At 44.5% G+C, this 22215-nt stretch overlaps 1 protein-coding gene across 8 annotated transcripts in view; it reads right to left on the bottom strand.

The window, feature by feature from the left end:
- The window catches only part of BACH2 (BTB domain and CNC homolog 2), a 307650-nt gene extending 286257 nt beyond the window's left edge, over nt 1–21393 (bottom strand). For 3 of the 8 annotated variants that reach the window (XM_073220961.1, XM_037014240.2, XM_037014211.2), the window contains exon 1: nt 20884–21094. The gene's annotated coding sequence lies outside the window, so the exon portion shown is untranslated. Of the gene's footprint in view, nt 1–20290; nt 20795–20883 lie in introns of those variants that run through there. The other 5 variants (XM_037014235.2, XM_073220957.1, XM_073220963.1 and 2 more) reach the window with 5 other exon arrangements.
- Nucleotides 21394–22215: the final 822 nt, after the last annotated feature.

Genomic DNA, 22215 nt, shown 5'->3' with positions numbered 1-22215 from the left:
AATGCATCCTGGTAACAAGCTCATCTTAATCTCCTATGATCATCTGCCAGAATTTCTCTGAGAGGAAAAAAATATAAACGTAAGAGGAACCCGAGCGATACAGATGTAGTATTTCAATATCTTAACCCTTTCAAACACTATCCAACTGGAAGAGTTTACTATGTCCTGTTCGTTCTCCCGTCCAAAAAATGTGTTAAGGTGGTAAACTTCCTCCACCTGGGAACCTTCTGAAGTTTTTACTTCTTTACTTCAAGAGTATCATAAAGCCAAATTTCAGCCTCATCTGTAAGACAGTTTAACAACTAAGTTGTTTTTCAAAGTCTGCTCCTACATATATGTCTAACAGAAATGCCCATGTGTATCCACCCAAGAATATGTTCTGGAATGTTCAACAGCAGTGCTATTCATAATGGCCATAAAAACCGAAAACTACGCAAGTGGATAAAACAGTGGTACATTCACACAATGGAATGCTATATAGCACAAATAATCAAAAATCAACCACTACATGCAACAATATGAACGCATTTCACACACGTATTATTGAATGAAGCCAGACATAAGCACTCTATGTATAATACATATATATACATATTATATATACATGTATACTAAATACATAGTAACAGTACATACTATTATACTTTAACACAAAGTTCAAGAACAGGCAAAGTAAATCTATGCTTTTAAAAGTCAGAGTAGTTACTACCGTAACATATAACCATGAGCAGGGTAGTTCCTAAAGGGGAACGTAAGAGATTTCTGGGGTAGTGCTGGTAATGCTCTGTGTCTTACTTTGGGAGCTGGTTCTATCAGTGTTTATTTTGTCAAAATTCATGAGTATACTGAATGAATGTGATAAGTGTACTCTTCTCAATAGAGTTGAATTTAAAAGGTAAAATAAAATTAGTTGCTTCTCTCAAGAAATAACTTTGCAGGTGTGAGAACTAGAGTGGCTCAGCACAGAAAAATGGAGCTAAGGAACTAGACACAAATTCAGTATTTTACCATTAATTTTGCAACCTCAGCTTCCCTGGCTTCCACTTCTATAAAATGGAGCAGACAGCAAAGACGGAATGACATAACAGTGTATTTTCAGCAAAAAAAAGACATATAAATGCATATCACTATTGCCTGAAATGTTGAGATACTGTACTTACCCAAGAATTCTTTAACTTTTAAGATTGTATACAAGTGTAAGTATAAACATAACTAGTAATATAGCACTACAAGTTTTGTTATCTAAAGAACTTCCTAACAATTAAAGATATGCAACATTTATTCTAACACCTTACAAGTCCTACATCCTCTTCTCACTGAGCATTTAACCATCTTGTGCTTTTCCATCTTGTCTCTTTTGTTCCCACTCTGCCCACTTCCTAACTGGCCAAGCTGCTTTCCCCATCTTACCCACATTTCAATGCCAAGTCAAGCCACTTCTCCTGTGGGATACCCTTCCAGCCATGTGATTTTTCTTTTCTTTTCTTTTCCAGTTAGTGCCTCTACTACTCGTTTGCAACAGTTCTTAGATCAGAGCGTTGAATAGCTATTTCTCTCATACCATGATTTAACAAGTCACATGCTCATATCTTGCCTCCCCAGTAGGCTATACTTTTTCCTAAAGGCAGGGATCTGTGTAATATTCATTTTAATTCTCTTTAATGGTCTATAAATTGTAGATATTAAATAAATGCTTTCTATATTGATGCTTTTTGAGGGTTCAAGAAAGCAGGCATTTCTGAAACTAGACAAAGGTGCGGAATAGGATTTCTTGTTGGAGTAAGTGGATTGTCTAGGTGGCGTCTCATCTCTCTTTGTTAAGCTCTAGTCTTCTTTTCTAAGAGATCTCAATCACTCTACCCTTGAGAGTCTAGAACAGCGCTTTCAGATAGAAATAGGTGAACCACATAAGTAATTTTACATTTTCTAGTAGCCACCTTACTTTTAAAAAGTAAAAAGCAGGTAAAATTAATATTTTTACTTAGCCTTATATATGCAAAATATCATTTCAACAAGTAGCCAATATAAAAATTATTAGAGAGATATTTTGTCCTTTTCTTTTTTGTACTAAATCTTTGTAATCCAGTGTGTATTTTACCCTCATAGCACATCTCAATTTGGACTAGGCACATTTCAAGTGTTGGACAGCACAGGCTAGAGTCTAGATTATGTGGAATTCTAGAGTCTGGAATATGGGATTTAAAACCATTTTATAAAAAACAAAGATCAGGTAAACCCAATTGGTATATGTAATAATCTTGCTAAACATTGCTCTTAAAAATCGAATAATATACTTTAAACAATTGTATTTTTAACAGCTCTTAAGTTCAACATCAATCTCATATTGACTCCATATTTAAAATGGTGATCTAATAACTTGAAATTCAATTAAGATGCTATGATTAAAAAAATAAATGTATAAATTATACAATTTTTGGATATCTTACTCATTTTATGTCCTTCCCAGGACACTCAGCTCTGAGCTTTTGCACACAGAAATGCTCAGTGTATATTCATAGTGAATGAATTAAATGAATGAACAAAATAAGCAATCAAGCAAGCTGGGAGAAAAAAGTCTAGCCTTCCACCTCATAGCCAGCTACTAATATGATGGAGCCTGGTGACATCTGTTCACAATCATTTATGGATTAAGAAGTCAAAAGTTGAAGAATCTCATTAAGGCAGAATTTAGATTTTTAAAAATCAGTCCTATAAAAGCAGGGGAAACCCTGCTAAACTAAAATTAAAACATAATTACAATGCACAAAAGTTATTAAAATGTCTATTTGCCATTTTAGAAATGGCATACATTATCTCACCTAGATGACATACGTACATCAAATATGATCTAAGCCGACTGTCAAAGGGTAGTCTGTCTGATATGCCAAAAGAAAACAGATCTGGAGATATGTGCTTATAACCAAATAACCCAGGGTCATGTGGCCTCAAAGAAAATCTGTTATTCATGAGAAGTTTTTCCCATTCGTTTTTGCCGTACAGGGAAGCATATTTTATATCTGATTGCAAGTCAATTAAGAACTTCTTTATTTTGGAATTTTATGACTATTATACTCAGTATTAGTTTTACTATGGACATCAAAAGAATAAATGACTAATTACATGAAGGGAAATAGATTAAATGAATCATGGATTCCACCTGAACTTCATCAGTTACAAGGATAAGTATCAAGATATTTAAGGGAAAAAAAGAGATGAGCTTGAGTTAGTCATGGTTGTTTGAGGGGAAAAAGTTGTAAAACTATTTTATTTGTCTGATCTCAGATCTAGAATCTGAAAGATAAGGGTACTGTGGAGAATCACTACAAAATACTCAGACTTCAAAGGTTCCTATAAGGTCAAAACATGGAATATGTACAAGCAAAAAAAGAGACTAAATATAAAATCAATGTATTATGAGATTTTTTTTATTATTTAAATATCTTTTGAGTATTCTTAACAGGTATTCAGAATTTTAACCTACTCTGGAAACTGTAAAAACTATAGAAGAAAAAATTAGAAGAAATTAACAGAGTTTTTAAGAATCTAGTTCTATATATTAAGGAGAAAAAATATTGTTTATTACATTTTAATTGTTCTAAGCTACCCAAATCCACAAGCAGCCTAACTTTAGGGGAAAAATGGACAAATCCATTTCTAACTAATTGGGCAACAAATACTTATTTGGGCTTATGTACATACAATATACTCAGGCATTTTAGTTTTTAAATTTTTTTGAAATTGAGATATAACTGACATATATTAGCTTTGGGTGTGTAATAGTGATTAGACATTTGTATATATTGTGACTGATCCCCACAATAAGATTAGTTAATATCCTAAATTTGTTTCTTCCTGTGATGAGAACTTTTAAGATTGACTTTCTTGGCGACTTTCAAATACACAATACACTATTATTAACTACAGTCAGGCATTTGAAACCAATAATGTCACATATGAACTGGCAGTTTCCAGTTGCGTATGCAGCTTATTAAATAAAATCATTCAATCTAAAGAACTATCAAGAGGGATCTTAGAACCATTTAGCCCAGTGCCTCTCAAACTTCAAAGTGTATGTAAAGTTCCAGGGGATCCTGATAAAATGCAGATTGTGATTCAGTAGGTAGGTGTGGGATGGGCCTGAGACTCTGCATTCTAACAAGCTCTGTTTGAGGCTGATGCTGCTGGACCGGACAGGGACCATACACCAGGCTGTGAAGTTCTCCTCACGCCTCACAGAGGTCCCACAGCCTCTACCTGGGCATCTCTAAACACTTGCATAGAACTTGTTACGTGTGAGTCACTCTTCTCAGCATGTCACAAACATTAACTCATTCTATGTTCCTCACACCCCTATCAGGTGGAGACACTCACTTCCCCCAGTGTACAGTGATCAGGACCTGAAACTTACTTCCACGAGTAGACACTGGCAGGGATCTAACTCCTGCAGCAATGATAAAGTCTGTTTTCTCTTCTAATGAGGGAAGACATCCTTTCTTGCCTTATATGTCCTCTTTTCCATTTTCAGTATCCCCACTTCCTTGGCTGCTTTTAGGACTGGTCAGTTTCCAGGTTCCTAAACACCATGATCATACAGGACGCTCCCTCCATGGCCAACAGCCCGTTCAAACAGTCTTTGGGGGCTGGGCATAGTTTTCCATGCATGGGATAACCAGGTCTGAGCACAGATGAGCAGGACCACTGCACCACCTGACCCCAACAGGACAGATCTCTTCATGTGGCTCTAAGGGCCTCCTGAAAGAACCAACCAACCACACCACCCTGGGGGCTCACAGTCTTGTGGTGGAACTCGTACCAAGCCAGTGTGCAAATTCTGTACTTCCAAACAATTTATTCTTTTTAACCCAACTTCAGGAATTTGCATTTATTCCTGTCAAATGTCATCTTGCTGTGAGGGGCTTGGCATTCTCTGAGGTCATTTAAAAATAATACATAAGTATTTTCAGAAAAGAAAAACTCACAAAAATCCTTTAAAAATGTATTCTTATTATGTTATACATATACACATAGGCAAAAAACACATACAGTTTGAAAGTTAATTATAAAAAGAACATCCTTCAGACTACTATTCAGGCAGGGATATAAAAACACTGCCAGAACCTTGGAAGCCCCTAATGAGTCTCTTCCCCATCACAGTCCACTCCATCACCCCTGGAGGTGGTTACCACTATACTCATTTTGGGGGGACAATCATTCCCTGAATTTTCTTTGTAGTTTTACCATCTATTTATGCATCCCTATATTACTTCTGCATGCTTCTGAACTTATTACATACGTGGAATCATACCTTACATATTCTTCATGTCTTGCTTATTTCATTTAACATTGATTTTGTAAGACTCATCCACATGGATGCATGCATTTGTATTTACTCAACGAACACTTGCATAGAACTTATTACATGTCAGTCACTCTTCTCAGCATGTCACAAACAGGGGTGTAATGTTCCTAACACCCCTATCAGGTGGAGACACTTCCCCCAATGTACAGATGAACAAACTAAGATACACTGAGGTTAAGAAGCTTGCCCAAGATCACAAGTAAGTAACAGAACTGGGTTTTGAACCAAGCAGAATCCTTGCTCTTACCCACCATCATGCTGCCTCTTAATACACTCACCCTCCTCTATTATGGTGTTATTAGCTTATTGTTCACTGTAAATAGTATTCCAGTGCATTAATATAGCAAAATGTATTCCTTCAATCCAATGTTGATGGGTATTTGGGTTGTTTCCAGTTTTTGTTCTTACAAACAATGCTTCTTTGAATGCTCTACCCATGTTTCTTTAAGTACATGAGTAAGAGTTTTTCCCACATGTACACCTCAGAGCAAGACTGCTGGATTGTAAGTGTTTAGCAGGTTGAACCGGTTGGGTAATAACAAACTGTCTTCCAATGTATTTGTATCAAATTATACTCCTTCAGCTGTATACAAGAACCCCAATCACCCACATCCTCACAGACACATGGTATTGCCAGATTTTTAAATTTTTGCCTATCCAAAGAGTATACATGGTATGTTATTATGATTTTAATTTGCAAGTGTTTGATTTTTGAACTAGCCATTGGGTTTCTTTTGTGAAGTGCTTATTTAAATATACATATGTGCAGTATTGTTTTTCTATTGGGTTGTGTGGCTTTTTCTTATTTGTATGTGTTCTTCACATGTGCTGGATATACATGTGTGCATAAATATACATATGGCCAGTCATATATACGTGCCACAAATGTCATGAACTACTTTGGCCTGTTTTCTCACTCTTCATGTCTTAGTGAATAGAGTTCATTTTCATTTTTTTCAAGCAATGAAAGTGAAGGACTCCACATCCATTTTTAATTTTTTGTACCATTACAGAAGAATTTTACAGGTCGGCACTTGAAATCCTTCATATCCCTCCATTTGTTACATCTTAAGAATAGTCAAGAAGGGATGTTATGGGGATCATTATCTATATGGAACATCTATAAAATCATAAAGTGTGTCCTTTTGCTATGTCTATAAAATCATGAAGTGTATCAGCTAGGGCCGTATCAGGAAATCCCACAATATTCTGAGGACATACACAGAGCCAAGTCCCCCTTTTGAAGCTTCTTGGTCCTCCAAATCTGCACTACTCATTTTTCTCCCAACACCTACGACATTTACCTCTACTATTCATCTGGGCCCTTGATCACATACTGCCACACATTCTACTTTAAACGCTTCACACGTGCATGTGTCATCTCCAAGATAAAACAACAGCTTCCCTACAAACAGGGACCACACTTTATACTGGTACTGTATTCCACACACCATATCCTGTGCCGAACAGAGTTGTCAGCACAGAGCAAGCCCTCAATTAGTAATTATTGATTTGTCTAAGAAGCAATTTTAGGATAAATCAGAAGAACTTCAGATTCAACATATATAACTCGTGCATTAGGAAACTAAGAAATAAAAGCATAAATTGGTTCAAGAGTCATTTAACTCAAGTCCAGCATGATGGAAACATTGGTGAAATATATATATATCTGAATGGTAGGGTGGGAACAGGTTATAAGCAGCTTTAAACACTCTGTTGAGGAGTTTATAGACTTCTGTAGGTAGCAAGAAACCATAGGTGACTTTTAAAGAGGGAAAGTCAATGAGTCCATTCATTCCGTCATTCAACAACTGAGCACCCCTGAGTGTCAGACACTTCTGCACACACTGGGAATACCGCAGTGACCAAAGGAAATGATGACCCTGGAGATCTGGAGCTTAGGTCATAGTAGCGGAAACAGATAATAAAACAAGCAACCCACACATATGGGTGTCAGAGGTGATGAAATCTACCGAATAAAGGAAGAAGAAAGGAAGGGGGTGGGATGCCTGGGAAGGCAGGTGCCCCTTTCCTCCATAGGGCTGCCAGGGAAGGCCTCCCTGGGGGGTGGGAGAGAGCCCGAGGCCCCTGCTTACTGTGGGTTCCACACTCCCCTGCCTGTACCTGTACACCTCCCAGGCTGTGGGAGCCGGAAGACAAACAGAGGGTCCCAGTGCCCCTTCACACCCTGGGTTCTAGGCCTCTGCCTCCTAATTCTCCACCACAACTCCAACTGATCCAGATCACTCTGGACCCCACAGGGTTCTCCGACTCACAGCCGGGTGGGAGCCATCTCAATGCCTTGTCTTTCTTGGCGATTTCCTGGAGCCCAGCCCTGTCACCTCCTAGGCTTCTGAAGCTGGGGCCTCCCACGGGCCTTTATCCTGGTCCTCCCAATCCAGCCTCCCTCCCAGGACACATTGTCAGGTGCAGGCAGGGAGCCACTGCCGGCTTCCCTTTTGATTTCTTTGCCACCTGAACGTCTCCTCCCAGAAACCAGCCACGCGCAGAGATGGTAACAATAGTACCTGACACCACTGTGGGGGCCTCCCTGAGCAAGAGACCAGGGCCATGGAGGGGCGTCATGTAAGTGCATGTGTGTGCATGTGGGTTAGATGTGTGTACAGTGCATGCATGTGTGTTCACATGCCTGGGCCTAAGAACAGTGTGAGAAAGGGGTGTGGGCATGCAGGCAGGAGTGAACAGAATCTGAGAGAACACACAAAGAAGAGGTGAAGAAATGCAAACACTTGCCAAGAGAGGGAAAGAAAAAGAGGCCCAAAGCAGTGTACTGGCAAGGGTAACAGGGGAGTTATTAGTACGAGAAACCAAAAATGTTGAAAAGATGGCAGGAGACCAAAACACAAAATTCGTCCAAAATGAAGTGTGAAAGAGGCAAGACTGACACAAAACTCGAGCTAATAAAATTCTCATTTTGTGCTTCCCTTTAAAGCATTTATTTCCCCGATCGAGCCTAAGGTAGTAAGCATGGCACAGAGGCCCCTGGCTCTAGCAGCTAGGAAACAAATGACGGAACATTTCTAGAGATGAAATGTTCAGGAAGAAAAACCATAGAAATGTAAATGTAGATGTTGACCTCATATTCTAGCCATTCAGTTGCTCTCAGTACAAAATGCACAAAGGGAAGGCTCCTGGGTCAGGCCGCTGTGGGAAGGAGCTCAGATAGCGATCTTGAACGGTCTGGCCAAACTGCAGGAAAACGCAAACCAAAACAAGAGAATGCTCCCATGGACAGACACAAGTGAACAGGCTGCCGAGTATGAATGCCCCGCACCCCCGCCACCCACCCAATGCGCCCTGGGATGCTCAGGGTCCCCAGGCAGCCCCTCGGCGGTGGCAGTCAGCACCACCCTCCTTGCTGTAGTGACCGCTCCTTGTCCACTGGGCCATTGCCTCTGACTGGCATTTTCTGTTAGCCTTCCCCTTGGCATCCTTTGACAGTGACTCACACAGCACTGGGCTAGTCAGCAATACCACAGCCCTCCACAGTCACGCTGTGTAGGAGGCAAGCAACTCGGGCAACTTAGTCGGGACCAGCTTTTTCCTTTCTCTCTTCAGGGAGGATTTGCTTTTCAGCCACATTTCCCTCAAAACACAGCTCCGGCAGGAGATGCTTACTGCACAGATTTCTACACGATGAAATGATCTGAGTTTGGCGACTTGGTCATAATGAAACTAAAAACAGTAAGATGAAAAAACAGGAGTGTGATCATAGTACCTACAAAAAACAACTTTATACTTGGGTGAAATCAAAAGATCAGAAAGAAAAAGGAAAAAAAAAAAAGCCCAAACTAAAATTTTCCAACCTTTCACTAACAGCTAGGGCTGAAACCACATGTTTTGAAGGTTTTGCACTGCGTTATTATTAGAAGTCACAATTCTATTGATACTGATGAGTCATTTGTATCGGCGGAAACCAAGAACTTCCATCAACATCATGTTACACACAGTCACTGTGGCTTGGCTTTTTCTTTATTACTGGTCAAATCTGCATCAGAAAGCTTACTGAAGCTAAAAAAAGAGGAGAACTCAAGGGTGTGCAAAGCTTTCCTTTCCCCAGCTGATCTCACTTTAATTATCCTCTTAAGATCCTTTAGAATACTTTGATCAACTTGTATCTACAAAAGGGTGTTTATATAAACAAACCTCAAAAAAGTAACATCTCACACTTTCACATGAACATTACTGCAGTCCAAAAACAAACAGTGAAACCATCTCAGCAAACACACGCTGACTTTAAAATGACCCCAGGTCAGGTGGGGGTTTTTTTTTTTTTTGGTTTTTGGTTTTACCTTGTAACCTTGACATGCAAGGGATACAAGCAAAATCTCTTAAGGGCTTGAGCCACACAGAACAACTGTGAGGCTAGCCGCTGAGCAACCCCGCCCCTGGCCTGCCTGCCTCCCAGGCACACGCTCCTCGGGAGGGAGAAGTGGGTCAGGTTTCAGTTACACCAAGAAGTCGTTAAGTTAAAGGTTCACGAGAGTTCCTTCTGTGAAGGAGGAAATAACAGCATATTCCCTTTCACTTATTATCGTCCTCTCACCTCCACCCATCTTGAAGATACACAAAAAATTAAAAGGAAGTAAAAATCAGTTTTCCTGAGGGATTCCCAGATACGCTGTGATTCTTGGTCCCAATCGTGGTAGAAATATGACCAGTTTGCTGCCCGGCAACCAGAAGGCTGTGTTTGGCTGCTAGAAGAAGGGAACCCAGCTCACCAGTGACTGCAGCTCTGAGAAGAGCCTCCAAGTGGCTAAGCGGCCCCCACGCCCTCGGAGGGCGGGGCTGGCCTGTGGGCAGTTTACAGTGAGGCCAGCTGAGCTGCAACGGCTGCATGAGTCAGCAAGCGCTCTGGGAGGAAACTGCTGACCTGCTAAATTACTCGTGCATACATAAGCTGCACACACCTACCCAGCAAAAACAAAAACAAGGTGCCTGCAAATCAGCAAACAGGAACCTCTCTACGCTTGCAGTTCCTATTTTCCAAGGTTAAACCCAAAATATAAATAATCTGGGCCACTGCTCAAAAGTAGTAGTCACAGCTTATAATAATGAACAGTGGTAATAAACAAACAACTCCCTCTCAGTGTTGTGATGTGTAGAACAGCTGCACTCAAATCTCACGAGCCAGTTAATTTTAACTAGTTTTAATTTTTAACTGGATCTAACTACTTTTCCTCTCTTCTGAAAAATCAAAACAGTTGCCATATCGACCACAAGAACTGGTTAACAGACAAGCAGAGTTCCTCTTTTCAGAGGAGACTTACTTTCAAGCCCACAATATCGAGATGCTGAACATACATGGAAATATAAAATGTACTGTTTGATGTGGGAGACTTAAACCTGAAAACTAATCCAGATCCCCACAAATGTTATAGAGGTGATCACATCTCAGGTTTTACCCCACACATCTTTCATCTCTGTTCTCTCCTTTAACACAGGATCCAAACATCTAGAGGAGAAACTGGTTCTCTGGAACTCAGGACACATTATCCTGTAGTGACAAGGCCACGCCAGTGAGACAGCGCCCCTGGATAGGCCATGAAGGCGGCCAATTTAATATGTGAATGAGAGGTGAGGCTGGCAACTTCGAAAGAGAAAATAATACTAAGGCGACAGTTCCAAGACCAATTACAAACTAAAGAAAACAGTCTCGATTGACTAGTGTCTGAGGAGACGTCCCATTGGAGGGAGGGGAGGAGCCAGTCTTCCACAATGAGACCTTTGGACTGCATGTTCTATTTCACTCTGGTTCTCTACTATGGTTTAATTGGTTAATTTCACTTTAAAATGCATGGCTTTCTCTTACTTTGGCATAAGGTATCATTAGAAAAATCTTTAGCCGCTGTGAGTACTGATTATTTTTTTGCTCCGAAAAAAAGGGGTCGAGTTGGAGGCGAAAAAAGGAAGGAAGAAGGGCTACAAAGAGGGGATGCTAGAAAGAAAGGGGGTCAGGGAGAAAGGAAGGCACAGAAGCGTAACTAAACTTCGAAGACAGTGGAAAAGTAGGAATTAGAGAGAGACGTCCCACTAGACCGTGCTCTCTCCTAGACCAGGGGACTCTTACCCAGCCGGTGGGCAATCTGACCTACAAATAAGAAAGAATGAGATGGAGCCCAGGACAGTTCCACGGACTGGCACTAGATGGCGCCATCAACTCAACATAGCATGGTTGTTGGAGGTATTTGCTGGTGGCGGGGGGCAAGGGGTACATGGAAGGCAGTTCACTCTTCACAACTGGGTATTTAGCAGGCAACACCTCTATCTGAAATAAGCATGGTTTCATTAATCAACCAACCTCTCCAAACGTCTAGATGTCACCACTATGCTAACAGCATGGCACATGCCAATTTTGAAATAAATTTCTCTACTCAATTTTTATCAATTAAACTGCGAGTAGGAGGATGGGATCCACTGCTTTTTCCTTTCTTTTAAAATTCAACATCTAAGGAAAATAAGAGTATTTCGGGTTCACTGCTACTGACTGACAGCAATTCCTAATTATAGACCAACTGGCTTTCCCCTGAAGCTCTGTTTAAATGTCAACACCACAGCATCTTGCCAGATGGGTTTATGTGACCAGATCCCAGTGTCTACCAAGAGGAAGGCGGTGGTCACTGACATATGTATGTAGCAATTAAAAATCACCTGCAATTTATATTTTTTAATATTACAATGGTTTATATCCTCTAATCTCCTTGTCTATTTCTCTGTCCCAGGGCTGGATTTATAAACAGCTCTCTCTTCACTCAGAAATTTCCTCCCATCACTAGGTTACCAATGTGTGAAATTCTACTATTCCCACCTTTAGGGTTTTTATTTATTTGGCTTTGTCTCCTATTAATATGCTGATGCTTCAGAATGAAGCAATGTACTAAGTATGCTCACTTTATTTATACCCTAGTGAAGTCATTTCATCAAATCCTTTTCTGTCACTGGTTTTGAAAGGGGAAGAGGGGACTGGGTAAGGGCACTGGGTGGCCGGCCACCAGGCAGCAAAGCGCAGAGTGAAGGAGTTAAGGACAGAGAGAACAGTGGGAGAACTGACGGCAGACCTTGCCTTCTGCCTTTGTAAGCAATGCAAAGATCATCTTTCCTGACTCTCTCCCAAAGAGATACATGAAAGGTAAGGGTTAACTCGAAGTATGTCTGCATTTTCCTCTTGCTGAATGGGTAATAATATCTTTTATAATTTCATTTTTTTTCACAGTTTGACTCTTCAGGGCTCATTCATTTGTATAATATGGAATCTTGAACCCATATAGATATTCTACAAATCAATGCAACTAATTCTCAGACTATATCAGCAGCTTTAATTTAAGCTCATCATAGTTTTTGCATAGAAATCTTTATGCAGTCATCTGCTTGATTTTTTTTTATCACTTAAAGCCTCCAACAGTGACACACTAAGCATCTCCCCATTTAGCCACCTCCAAAATTTGAACTAAATACTGAAGCATAAGCACAGTACACTCATGCACTCCATCATTTCCCAAATTGAGCTTCAAACATATGCTTAATAGTCCAGCAGCTCCCAAGAAAAATGCCTCTTGCCTAAAGACCGCTTGGGTGTCCAGCCCCGGACAGAAGGGAGTCAGCATTTTAAGCAGTGACCCTGCAAACCTGAGGTAATCAGGGTCACTGCCAAACCAGCTGCCTAGCTGAGTCCTTTAAACCATTCAAATCCCCCCATGAGAGTTGCAACATGCTAATCTGGCAAGATAATCTCTTCCTGAAATTGACTAGAAGGAGAGCAAAGGTTACTTGCTTTTATCTGCTACTAGTAGCTAATATCTCTAATTAGGTGCTCTAATGGAATTGGTTCTGAATGAAATTCTTCCTCCTCAAGTTGAATGATTTACCTAAAATAGGAATGGTCTTTTTCTCCTTCCCCTACCTAATCAGAAAGAAAAAACCTAAAAACAAACTCTTCACCTAACTAGATGGTAGGAGAGTGAGCTCCAGGAAAGCCCTGTGGACAGAGCCGTGGGATCCATATTCTGTCTAGTTCTTATTTTGTCTTTATGTCATCACTGTTACTCTTTGATCCCCAAAGGACACTTAGGCCTGAGCAATGCAATTAGAAAATGATTCACGCGAAAAACAAGAGATATGTACTCCGGTACACTAAGAAATTATTTTCCAATTTGATCTTTCAGATAGACGTCAACAAAACATCCAATATTTCAGAGTGAGATGGCCTATATTTATACTTTTGAGAACTGCTGGAGAGCAAAAACGAAGATGGGGGTGCGCTGTGCAGAATAGCCTGGCGGCCTAGAGAACAGACGTCAGACGTCTAGTTTCCCGTACCAGCTCTACCACTCACTCATTCATTAGATGGGTGACATCTGCGCCAGGGATCCAAACGATCACACTTAGCTCTGGGTTGTTATGAGGATTAAATGAGTTCATATGAGCAACACACACAAGCTAGCAATCATTGAAGAAAAAGAAAATAAGAGTTTAAGTGTACAGTATAGTCAATTTGTTTTAAACAGACACTGTCAACACTACGAAATTGTGCAAATATCTAAATAATCATTCTTAGTGAGGCAGAGGCTGGAGACCTTGTTGCTCTGGAGTAAACAGGAGTTTCAGACAGAAGCTAGACTTCACATTTTCTCTAAAAATCCCTGCCCAGGTCCCACGACGACCAGCTAAACCAGGAGATATTGTCTGTGTAGTTTGTAATGATTCAACTATTGTCACAATGACCCTAAGTATGTTCAAAATAAGAATGCTAACTTGGATTTCTCTTTTCCAAGTATGAAAATGAAGAGTATTCTTGGCAACTAACAAGTCTGTTTTTATCAGGTTCTAAAGACACAGGTAAATAAATCAATTTTGGACTCTGTATACAGGAACCATTATTTGCCAAAATGGCCCCAGGGGTTATATCATGGTTTATGCAATACTCCAAAGGGCCAAAGACAGTAGTGAGTTAATAGGATTAGGAGGCTGGGGGAAAGAGCAAACCCCAAGTTTCAGACCGGCCTGCCGGCTGCTCACTCCACAGTTCCTCAGGGAGGGTTGCCCCGCCCACCCAACTGGGTGAGATCTGCCCACGGCACTCTCTGCTGCACGGAACATCGTTTCTTTACAGAACACACAGTGGGCTGTCTAGTACTATCTGATTAATGCCACCCCCTTACCAGATGGTACGCCTCGTGACTGCAGGGACCCAGACTTGGGTGTGCTCCCCACTAGCACCCTGACTAACACCATGCCTGCCATACCACATAAAGGACACTCAGGACAGCTGACCCTTCAACAACACAGGTTTGAATTGTGTGGGTCCACTTACATGTGGATTGTTTTCAATGAATATACTGGAAACATTTTTGTAGATTTGCAACAATTTTTTAAAACATTTTTTTCCTCCAGCTTTGTTTACTGTTAAGAATACAGTATATAATACATACACAAAATACGTGTTTATCAACTGCTGTGTTATTGGTCAGGCTTCTGGTCAACAGTAGGCTATTAGTTGTTTTGGGGGTCAAGACTTAACACACGCAGATTTTTTACTACGTGGGGGGTTGGTGTGCCTAACCTAAGCATTGTTCAAGGGTCAACTATATGTTAGTTCAGTGGATGAATGAGACATCTGCCTCTAAAGAATGACACTTCTGGACACATGGCCCATCATGTGGCATCTATGGGCTTCTGTTGCTCAGGGGAACACAGGATGGGAAGAAAATTAAAATTGCCAATAATATGTGGATACTGGGATAGTAAGGAGTGCTGAGTGTACACCTTCTTCCCTTTGTTTGCCTACTTACAGAATGTGAATAACCATGCTGGGCTCTCCCACCTTTAAACACCAAAGTGAAAGTCTAAGCCTTCTATGAGTTATATTCCTGGACAGTCCCAAGGAAATATGTGAAGCATCTGCAAAGTGACCAGGGACAGGGGAGAGAAGGATGGTGCAAGACTAGAATTGATGGAGGACTTGGAAACTCAAAAAGCTTTCTTTTGAAACCAACCTAGTATGTGTCTACCTTTCCAGCGGCAAGCTGGGGAAACAAATGAAGACTGAGGAAAATTATGAGAAGTATGGGAGAACCAGAAGGTGGAAGATTTAAATGATTGGGACAGGAGAAAATGAAAAGTGACACGGGACGGGAGGTAGCTAGCCACCAAGTGTCGGCTCTCAGCGGGGGTGTGGGGCCATCAGCAGGGTGTCCTATAGTCTTCAGGGGAAGGAACAATGGGTCATGGAGGAAAATGACACATCTCAAAACCAAATTTATTACTAGGCTAAGGAACAAAAGAAGTTAACCAAGGGAATATGCTGGGGAAATGGTGATTATGAAGTCACTGGGGAAGACCGAGAGACACTTGGGCTGTAATTCCACTGACTAAAATGAATGAGTACGTGAAATGCTTTCAGATTGGGGAGATTTATTATTCTGGAAAAAAAAAAGAGCCCAAGTTCAAACAAAGGCAAAAATTTCTGCCTCATTTTTGAAGTAGTACCACTAGTAGGACAAGGTTCAGGTTCAATTCCATATTCTTTAGAAAAGAAACAGTCCTTGAAAAGGACACAGCAGTGATTCTGAGGGTACTCCCAGCATTAGGGAAACTGAGCGGCACGCTGTTGTAAGGCTGTTTCAGTTTTAGATAGACTGACATGTGAAATTAAGAAAAAAGAAGAGAAAAAAGGTAAAAGGAAAACTGATGAAAGGACCAAGAAAGAACTACTTTTCTATTTAAATGTCATCCCAGACAACAAAAGGGGAGAAATATTCTGGGCAATCTTAACCACGTTTACAAAATGTTTAGTTCATAGCAGGTTTCAACTTGGACTTGAACAATTTGTAAATATTTACATACAATTTAAAGATGGGACAGGAATTGATCATACACGGTCACTGACAACACAGGGGCGATTGTCTATCACCCCCAAGGCCTTAGAGCTGCTTTCCCCAACACATCTCCAGCTTTCCCAGAAGCTGTTTAGCTTATTTTCCAAAGAAATGCCAATCTTTGCAACCACCTCTGACCTCTGAACTGCTAGAGCCTCTGATAAGGTCATATGTCACTGGAGCTTCTTCAATACCCAGACAGGGAAGGAAGAGGGACGGGGAGGCAGGTGCAGTCAATGTTTGCTTGACTGCAGATTCTCACAAGCATGTTGCCTCCTGTACTGTCCTAGTACCTGAGCCTCGGGACCACATCCTCTGTGTATGGTAGGATATACACCCCACACCCAGTCACTGACTCAGGGTGCATATACAGAATAGGCAAATACCCTTTAGACAGTCAAGAAAATACATACTGCATCCAGATAGAATTCTTTCCAATATAAAATGAGAACCTTCCTCTTCTGCAGAACAGGCACTATGCGTCCTTCACAGGGTTGCTTTGAGAAGTCAGTAAGATGAGTACACGTAAAGCAGTCAGCGCTGTTTCTGGCACGTGGTGAGCATTCAATAAATCACAGCCATTACTTTAGTGGGTGTTCTTAAATGTCAAATTCTCATGGAGGACCTCAGGCATTAAATAGCCAAGTTTACTCCATCTGGTCAATAACAACTAAGAGGGCAGGTGGTACAGAAGGAATAGATTATTTACCTGCAGGGGATACACGATGTCCATGGTATTAATTATTTGTCCTTATATGCTGTACTCTGTTAAAAAGAAAGCTAATCTTTCAGTGGGACTCAGTGTTGATTCTGAGTTTAGTTTTTCTTGCACCTCTCAATTTTCCCTACAGCTGTAACCATTCATTTGGTGGAGATTCAGAAATCATCTGCTATGTGCCAGGTCTTTAGAAAATAGCTAAGTACAGAAATATTAAACAATACAATGTTTTAGCCCATTCAGTGGTAGAAGATAGGCTGCCAGCCTGCAGGTCAGATCTAGCTCTTAACACAGATTCCTATGCAACATAAAAAAAAAAAAAAAACCAACAAAAAAAATGGAGCTAATATTTAAAAGTTAGGGATTCTACATAAAAATCCAAATACCTAGCTTCCCTTGGAAAAAAATCAGATGATGTGGCAATGAAATGCCAGTATTTCCACCTCTTCTTGCCTGGCAACAGTTACGAGCAAGGTAGTGACCCTCTCTGCCACTCCACTCTATGTTCCGCTCCTCACCAGGACTAGTGCAAAATGAAAACGAAGGGCCCCCTGTTCAAGAATTATTAATTTCAAGACAGCAGCAGAAGATTAAACCGAGTGTGAGGTCCTTCTGAGCAGAGGAGGGGGAAGAGGGCCCTGTGCAGGTCACAGGCGCATGAAGCTGGGCCTGCCCCACAAGCCCTCAGCCAAACAGGAAGGGTATTTATGCCTTAGTATTCTGTCATTCATTCAGCAATCCAGCCAGTATTTACCACAAGCCAGACACTGTACCCACTGCCATCTGAGGTACACAAAGTAGGGCAGTGGAGTCCTGCACAACTGAGCTGGAGAGCCACCAGGATCTCTCTCCTCCCTTGTTAAATCTGGATCCACACCAGAGACACTCGGTAAGAGTTAATCCAAGTAAAATTAAACTGCTCCCAACAATACTGATTGGCTTGAGTTCTTTTGTTGGCGTCCCTGGAGCCTTGATCACAAATTCTGAGGAACAGCTCACAAGTGCTAATGAATAAGTCCCCTTGGCTGTGCAGACAGTGGGCCCAGAAGTGAAGGGCTGGCCTAAGAGAGATTTGAACGTGAACCTGACCATCTGGCTCTCTGTGACTCACTTTGATCACAAAATGAATTGCAACAAATTGAAGAGCACATGGCTAGAGTTAATTGTCTCATCTGTAATCTGAACCTACTCTTAAGCAGTTATTATTACTCTCTACCAGGTGGAAACGTTTCCTACCACCGCTGCAAAGTGCATTTCCTGATGAACTGTAATGGATCATTAAATTCCATATCTGAATAACAATACTTTGCACTTATGCAATGCCTTTCATCCAGGGATTTCAAGGCAGTTTGCAAATAATTAAGCCCTTCACACAGCAGCCAGAGGTGAGTGACTGCAAGGGACTTGCATGAAGACACTGAGTCAAAGGCATAATTCAATAGAAAGAGAATAAATGGCTTCCTCCCAGTCGCTAGTAATCTTGCAAAGTGAAGGGTGCTGGGGAGGGGGGAGGATTTCCTCCCTCCCATTCTGCCTTACCGCTTATTCTCTATGACAGATTCTCATAGGCAACATACAAAGAACAAAAAAGTAACTAACAGGGTTGTTCATAATTTAGCTGAGTTCAGACATCCACACATATGAGAAGAATGTTTTTCCATATAATCCTGGCATATACAATAAGAACTGACATTTCGATCCACCTGCAGAATCGACAGATACCAGAATTAACTCAACACAGTTATGATTACCAAATGGCAAACCTAAAGCCTTCCAAAATCCAAAAGGAAAATATTGCTCTGCACAAATAAAGTATGCTCTAACAAAAGGCCTCTATTCCAAGGCTGTATATTCCATTTATGCGCCCCCGCCCCCACCGTTTGAATAATATTCAAGTTACAGGAATAGTAAATAAGACAGAAGTGGGCAATCAATGCATTTTTTAAACCGGAACATTAGAAGGGAAAAGACTTTTCAGCCACTCTTAAGTTTTAGGGTGGAATAATAAACTCTTGAAAAACTGAATGTATGATGCAAATGCTGACAGACCTTTCACTGGAGCAGTCAGAAGCAACACTGCAATTTAGCAATCTCTCTTACTGAGTAAAGACTAATTCTAACAAGATGTCATTTTGACTCAACGTTTATTACTACCTGAAAGAATGAAGAATGCCATTTACTCGCGAGCTGCCGGAGAGCCAGGGTGGGGCAATCTCACATTTTAAGCAAGACGACCGCTGCTTTACCAAAATAGCCCTCTCTGCTGAAGGAGTGGCAGCCTTTCACGCTCAGTTTCTTTCATGTCAGCCGGAGCCTTCGCAGCTCGACATGCCTTTCCTACACGCTACATTTTAATGATCTGAGGAACCTCTATCGGTGTTAACATCTCTAATTTTACTCTAAACAGAAAAAAGCAAAAGATCTCATTAGGCATCTTCTCCGCCAAGGTTCCCACTAGGCAGGAAAGGATTTTTATCTAAAGTAATTACCCTTTTTAGTTAAATACACTCAACAGATGAAATTTACACAGTGAGAGACTGCAGCCCTAGATACACAGCGAAGGTGAAAACCGAGGTACGCCGCGTGTCGCTACCCGCGCGCCCGCGGGGAGTCTGCGGCTCAGTCGGGGGTAGGGCGGGCGCCCTTGTCCTCTCGTTCCCCAGGGGCCACGGGTCGCGGCGACTGCAGTGACCCGGCAGGCGAGCTACGAGGAGCGCCTTCTCCGGCCACAGACAAAAACCATCCCGACCACGGCTGCTCCAGAACTTCACCCCAAGTTGTCAAACTCGCCTACACGCGAGAGGGTGCTGGGGTTGGCCCCTGCGCCCACGACCCCCGAAGCCAGGGCTGCACCTCTGCCCACTTCCTCCCACGATCCGAGTTCTTGCAAATCCTTGGCCAGACGGAGGTCGCCGAGATGCACACTCGGGTCCCTCTCGCGGGCGGCAGGGGTAGTCCACGAGCGCCGCCCGCCGCGCTCTCCCGGAGCACCCACCGGGTGGGAGGAGAACTGCGAGACCCACGGCGAGCCAGGGCCTGGGGAGCTGGGGGTGTCCCCTGGATAAACTCCTCTCCTTGGTGGCCCTGGAGGGGTTTCAGGAGACTGAGGGGTGGGGAGGGAGAAGAGGGTGTGTGTGAAATGTGTCTGTTACACTTCGATTTCGTGCAGGCTCTCCGGTGCAGAAAGGTGCCAGGTTTTCCTCTCTGAAGGCTTCAGCCCCCCTGTTTGGACTCTCAGAGACGCACTCCGATAACCCGGTCATTGGCCAGTAGGAATACCACCCACCCTGCAGCCCAAGACCCCCACCTGCCTCTTACCGGCACCCTAAACTTGGGCTTTGATGCCCTGCCAGCCGCGGTGGTCCCCACTAGCCGGCGGCGACTGACAGCTGGACGCGAAGGCGCGGCAGACGCGGTACTGGCGGGGCAGCCCCGGGCAGGGACTCGGCGGGCAGGGACTCGGCGGGCAGGGACTCGGCGGCGGGCCTGGCGAGGGGATCGCGGGCCGGGGGCCGGGGCGCCCGGGTCTCGCGGGGCCAGGAGCAGGGCCGCGGGTCTGACAGCTGCTCCGGCTCGCGCGGACGCGCGCCTCCCTCCAGCCCGCTCTCCGCACGCCTGACTTATTACCCTCTGCTCCTCCTCCCCCTGCTGTTCCAAAACACCCGTCGACGCGAGCAAAATACAATGCCGCCTCGCCCGCCGTAAACAGCCGGGCGAGGGAGCGCACGGCCGCCGCAGCGCGCCCGCCGGCTCGGCTCCCGCCCGCTTCCCGCTCCTAGAAAATGCCCTGCAAGCCGGCTGGGCGCTCGGCGGGCGGCCGCGCGCCGCTCCCGCACGCCTCCCCGCCCGCCGCGCGCGCTCGCTTCCCCGGCAAACTTGCCCCACCGCCCCGCCCGGCGCCGCAGGCTCACCTCGCCGGAGAACTTTGCGTCCTTTGCCGCCTCCTCTTCCCCGCGTCTCCCCAGCGTGCAGCCCCTCCCGGCAGCCGGCGCGGTGGGCGGTTCGGGGGTCACCGAAAGCTCGCGGAGAGGACGCGCATCACATGGCAGTTCCTCGCCAGATTCCCGCGTGTGCCGGGGCGGGGGAGGGGAAGGGTCCAAGGCAGGCCGGGGAGAGGGCGAGGGGCCGGCGGCGGCGGGCGGGCAGGCTGGGGGCGCGGGCGGGGGCGGGCGCTCTCGTTGGCAGGGCTGCGGCCGCGGCCCGGGCGTGCGCGGCCGCTGTTGCTGCTCCGGCGGCGGCGGCTCGGCGCTGTTTGCTCCGCGCCGCGCGGCTCGCGCTCTCCCCGGAACGCCCACACTCTCAATCGCTACATTGTTGACATTCGGCGCTGACGTCACCCGCTCCCCATTCACAATAACTTTACGGAGCCGGGCAGCGCACCTCCCGGCCGCTGGGGCGCCGTACGCCTGGCGACTAGCGTAAGGCGCTCCGCGAACGGCGCTCGGAGACGGGGGCGGGGGCGGGCGCGCGCGCTCCGCCGGCTCGCGGGAGGGGGCGCGCCTCTCGCTGCCGCCGCCGCCGCTGCCGCCGCCGCCGCCGGGTTACCCGCTTTGTGCGGCCGCGCGGCCGTGAGAGAGCCCGGCTTCCCGCGCGCCTGGCCGCCTGCCTCGGCTCGGCCTTGCCCCGGACTCGCGGAGGCCTTCGAGGCCCTGGGCCGGGGGCTGGCGGGTGGCGGGTGTGAGATGAGGGTGGTGGGGCACGTGGGGAAGGGGGGGAGCAGTGCCCAGGTCCCTACGTCCAGGAAGGGGAGCCGGCCCTCGAGACCTGGGATACCTGGGCTGCCCGGCGTTTCTCAGGAGGGGCAGGAGAGGATGTTCCACGGGCCCCCACAAAGCAGACCAGAGCCCCCTCTTGGGTGAGGAGGGAGCGACGAGGAGTTCCGGCCCCAAGAGCAATGTTGACATTTGAATCCTTATCAGGAAGGCCTCGGCCTGTCCCACCGAGCGCTCCTCTCCGCCCGCACGCCAGGGTTTTGAAGGGGCGCCAGCGATTGCGTGGTGAATGGAAAGGCTACCCTCAGCCTCCACCCCAGCTCCCACCGGGTTGCGCCTCTCCCCCTGCTCTCTGGAGGCTGCACCAGTGTTGGTGCTGCGCTTCAAGGCCATCGTGTGGCTGCCCTGTCAGGAAAGCTGGGTGGTGGTTAGGATTTTACAGAAAGTAATTAGGACTTAGACTGAAGGAACATTTGCAATAAAAGAAGGTTGTGTTAGTGTAGTGCCGGTGCCTGCAAGTTTACCTCTGCC

Source organism: Manis javanica, chromosome 13 (assembly GCF_040802235.1).
Source record: "Manis javanica isolate MJ-LG chromosome 13, MJ_LKY, whole genome shotgun sequence".
NCBI classification, from domain to species: Eukaryota; Metazoa; Chordata; class Mammalia; order Pholidota; family Manidae; genus Manis; species Manis javanica.
Note: the sequence above shows the minus strand (reverse complement) of the source record. Positions and strands in the feature narration are given on the sequence as shown.